Below are 5372 nucleotides of genomic sequence, written 5' to 3'. Positions count from 1 at the left end.
CTTGGAATGACAGGGGAAAAAAGTAAAGTAGAAGGACTCACATTGTTTGATTTCAATGTGCAGAGTAATCAAGAGAAGATCTTGGCAAAATGTAAGTACACAGATCAATGGGAAAGAATAGATAGTCCAGAAATCGATCAATGCATATGTAATAACTGATCTTGGACAAAAGTTCCAAGGACCTTCCAGGAACAGATCATAGTGTTTTCTTTAAAAGTTACTGGAACAATTGTGTTTGTATATTCAAAACCACGAGTCTTTACCATACATCGTGGATCTAATAAAATTAATTCAAAGTAGACAACAATTTAAATGTGAAACCTAAAACGTAAAGACTTCCAACAGAAATCATAAAGCACAGCTCTTGCTATCCATTAGATGAAGGGATTTCTGGATTGGAAACAGAGACAACCAGGTAGAAAAGACTGTGTTCATCAACTAGAATTAAGTGAATTAAAGTGGTCCCTTTAAAAGTCTCTGTTCAGTTGAAAACAAACAAGCACTTGAAAAAATACTGGCAAAACACATACTTGACAAAGAAATGTTGTTCACAAATAACAACTCATATTTCAAAGTTAGTAAACAACTAAAAAAATTGTTTGATTTGATTGATCATTACAAAAGACACCGTTGCTGTAAAAGCATGAATTACATTATTTAGTGTAAAGATATTAGGGAGACCAAAATAGAGACAAAAGACCTATGGCACCAGAGTAAAACAGCTATTTAAGGCAAAAACAATCATATACAGTGTGAAAATGTGAAGCAACAGAAACCTCACACACTGCAAAATGCAAAATGCCATAGCCAACAGGAATTCTTCAAAAGTTGAACTATCTTCTACATGGTGATTATTGGTGCTCTTATATATTTCCAGTGCAAATCAAAGCACTTGTTTATACTAAAACTTTATGTAAACAATTACAGCAGATAAAGCATTAATATTCTCACATTGACGATAACAATCAAATGGACACAATAGGTTTATTTATATAGTAAAGTGTATAAAGACATCACATGTACATTCAATATAATAGGTCTGTGACTGATTCAAACATACAGAGTGAAATAAATTGGATCCAAAATTAAAATATTGTATAATAATTAAGAGTTTTCAGGAGTTGGGCCTGGAAGATGATGACCAGCTTTTGGCTAAACCTCTTCAAAGGAAGTATTATACAAAATGAAAGACTTCCCATATTGTCAGACCCCCAAGAACTATGTGTAAGGGGAGTTGCTTTACTGGGTGCCAATTATATTTCAATAAAACAACTTTAAAATAACAACAAGTGGGACCTGCGATGTTAGAAGGAGAATTCCTCAGTCTCACAGGTCTTGAGCTGCACTAGAATCCTTTCTAGTACTTTCTGTTCTGTCACCACTGCACGCCTACCTGGGCTGAGGATCTGAATTAGTGGATTATTAGCTATGGCAAGGGTTATTTAGCTTTGGATTTCCCAGCATCCCAAAGATTTTTCCATTTCCCTTGCCTTTTAGTTAAAGATGTTGAGTTCATTCTTATTTAGAGACACATACATAACTGAAAAATGCTGCTTAAGCTGAAAATGTAAAGCAAGAGGGGAAGGTATGGTGGAGTGGTAAAATTTGTATAGTTGATAATCCTATTTTTCTTAACCATCTTGGGGCATGGGGCTGAGTGTTGTTTGGAATCTTGTTAATAAATCAGGTTGTAAGAAATGCAATTTTACTATTTTTTATATACCCTAACAAATTTTACATCTTAAATAAATAGAAAAACTTAAAACATGATAAACCAGGTGGCCCTCAACATTGAGTTCCCACCCTCTATCACCCAAGTCCCTCCTAACAGTTCTTGTCTGAGCTCCATATCTGGGAATTTCCAAGCACCAGCTTTCCCCAGTTAATCTCGTGCAGATTTTCTTAGGGTGTCTTGAAAGGGTATGCGCTGAAACCATTAAAAAGCTCACAGAAACATGGAAAAGAAGCCAAAGTCACTTCCCACAGCACAGTAACTGCATTATAGTTGCCTAGAGAAGGTAAGACGATCAAAGCAATTGGAGAGAGATATTTTAAATAAAGCTAAAATTTCTAAATCCTAGTGCATTTCACAGCCAACAATTATTTAGTGTATTTTTATGTTCTCATTTTAAGCATAAACTTTATTATACATAAGACTAAGTTAAATATATGATCTTAGAAACCTATATGAAGATATGAAAAATATAACAGTGATTATCTTTAGTGATATGACAAATTATCTTTTGTTAATATTTTAAGATGTATAAGAATCTGGTGGAAAATTATTTCCTGACTCATTTTTTGAATTCTCATCACTTTCTGGATTTAAAAGACTCTCTCTTTGCAGCCTAGGCTAGACTAGAGCTTACTATACACCCAGGACAGCCTTGAAATTGCAGTGGTTCTCCTCCATCAGCCTTCTTCATGCTAGGATTATGAGTATAAGCTTCTTTCTCCCTTCTTCTCCTTCTATATTGAACCACTACTTCCCAGTTGAAGTTCCATCACTTTTTTTTTCATTTTCCTACTCATATTATCTGCATCCTGCTTGTCCCCCTTTTATCCCCCTTGCCTTTGTCCCCTTTTATTTTCCTGGTATCCGTGGTTACTCCAGGTTACATATTCACACCTGAAGATTTGGAGCTAGTAATTTTATGAAAGAAAGGGCATATCTTTCTGGATCAATGTTAACTACCTCAATACCATCTTTTCTAATTCCGTTCATTCACCTGAAATTTTGATGATTTCCTTTTTCTTTATAGTTGAATAATAATATTTCATTGTGTTTATCTACAACATTTTCATTATCTATTTATCTGCTGAAGGACATTTATTTGTTTGCTAAAACCTCAAGGAATCATTATTTTATTTATCTAAAGTTATATATAATACATATGAGTGTAAATAACTTTATGTATGATATACTTATAAATATATATTACTAACAACTGTCTAACAGGAGTTAAGGCAGTTAAGGAAGAAAATCATGTTTGGCATGAGAAACTTACCTGACTTCCTGGGGCTAGAGTTCTTGGATCTTAGAGGAAAACCCTATTCCATGATTAGACCAGCATAACTCCTAACTGCATTCTGAAATCCTTATACACACTAGCATCAGAGAAGCTTCTCTGTAAAGCAAGGAACAATACAGATAGCCACAACTGGTCACAGTGGCTAGCCCAGAACAAGTGGATGCATCTATAGCAACACACCTAAGCTTCCTAGAAGATCTATTGTTCTAGAAGCAGGTCGATTGTGAGACTGTGGCTCCTAGAAATGATAGGGAAGCTACAGCTATGATACCTCAACATTATGGCTGTCTAAACAAGACTTTAACAATGATAGTATCAAATAGACATTCTAATGGGGAAGGGAGAAGTATTATGAGGTCTCATCCCTTGACAAAAATACCAAGGCAAACAATGATGCCTAGTAGCAACAGAATTAGTATTTCCCAGAGATGATCCCACTTAGTGGTTATCCAACACAAAATGAGGTCAGTGCTGAAACTATATATACACAAGAAACAACAAATGAATTCAGTAGGTTGTACTGTATATTATACATGCATATGCAACAATAATTAAGGAAAGAGAGATCATAAACTTATTAGGGGGTAAAGGGGCATGGGAAGGATTGAAGGGACTGTTCATGAGGAGAGTTGGGGGAAGACAGGGGAAGTGATATAATATTTTAATTAAAATTTAAAATGATGGAAGCTACAACACCCTACTCCTTTTATTAATCCTGTATATTCCTTCCATGTTCTATTTTTGGGCAAACAATGTAACAAGGCTTCCTTGTTCTGATATCTGCTCTTATTGTAATGTCTGTTGCACTTGTTAGGGATTCCAGGAATTTATGCTCTGGGTGGGATAATCTCTGCTTTGGAAATGTGTTCAAAGTAAAGCAAGACTCGAAAAGTGAGATCTAGTAAAGGGAAATGAACATGAGTGGCGTTTACCAGTTTTTCAGAAACCGTCTGTTTGCCATAAGCTGTGAAAGCCAGATGACAATAGTGCTATGGAGGGGATCAATAGAGAGAGGCGGCAGGATGATGGAGCTTGTGAGGATGAGGGGACTAACTGCAGCACAGCTCAGAATAACAATCTCCCTGATCTCAGACTTCAGGCATTGCTATTATTGGTGATAATTACGTGCATGCAAAAGTTACAGCCACTTAAGGTTTCCCATTTCCCAGCCTTTGTGCTTAGGGAAGATTTACCTTAGCCACTATTTCTTGAGGTTCCTTCCTTATTTATACTGAAAAAAAAAAAAACCTCTGGGGTCATGTGCAGCATTTGGAGGAGTCCACTATTTGTCTCAGGAGAAGGCCAAAGTGTTCTGTCTCAATTGCATCCTGTCCTAGAGGTACCCTAGACAGTATTGTCTCTGCAAAAAGTTTGCTCCTTGTAAATTAAAAAATAAGAGTGCATACAGGGTCATAATTCTTCTCTGTACCCATTTCTCCCAGTTACAATAATTTCCTTTGTCTAGTAGAGCAAGAAAGTAATATATACAGAGAGCTGGCATAACAAACTGATCTGTCAGCATCCTGCATATTAGCTAGGCAGTAGTACCTCACAACTGTTGTATATTAAGTAAGAATGGAAGGAGAATGCATGTCTCTGTGTGTAATTCCCTGGCCTACCCTTCATAAGCACCACAAAAATGTGCATCTTTCCATGAATTGCATCTTCCTAAAGAAATCAACAGCCTCCTCTAGATAGTATCCAGTTCATGATGTTAGCCCTAAAACATAGTAAATACTTCCACATTGATTCGTTTGGGCACACAATGCAGTAAGTGAACTAGCTAGTATTCCCTTTAAAGTCAGTAACCACCTGGAGTCCATATACAGGTCATGCTGGTGTGTGTTTGTCATGAGTTTTCAGGCACACACTCATGTGTGTGGAAGCCAGAGGACCGCTTCAACTGCTGTTCTTCAAAAGCTGCACACTTGTTTTTTTGAGATACAGTCAGTCTCTGATCTGGAGCTTGTCCTTTGATTGGGCTTGACTGGCTAGCCATAGAGTCCAGACATATACCTGCTACCCCCCAGAGCTAGAATCACAATAGACAGCCACTAGCATGCCTGTCTTTATTCCTTCCTTCTCTTCTTCCTTTCTTTTCTCTTCCTATTTTCTACCCTTCTTCCTTTCTTCCCTCCCTTCTCATTTTCCCACTTTTTCACATTTCTTCTTTGGAATGTGGGTTCTGGAGACTGAACTCAGGTACTCATGCTAACAAAACAAGCACTTTCCTGACTGAACTACCTCCGCAGACCTTAGAGCTCATCTTGGTTCTGTCCCGTTGCTGATATACTCTACATTTTGTGGACTTGCAATCTTCCTCATAACTCAGTTTGCTCA

This window comes from Microtus ochrogaster, unplaced genomic scaffold (genome assembly GCF_000317375.1).
Source record: "Microtus ochrogaster isolate Prairie Vole_2 unplaced genomic scaffold, MicOch1.0 UNK84, whole genome shotgun sequence".
Classification (NCBI taxonomy): domain Eukaryota; kingdom Metazoa; phylum Chordata; class Mammalia; order Rodentia; family Cricetidae; genus Microtus; species Microtus ochrogaster.
This window is presented reverse-complemented; position numbering follows the sequence as displayed.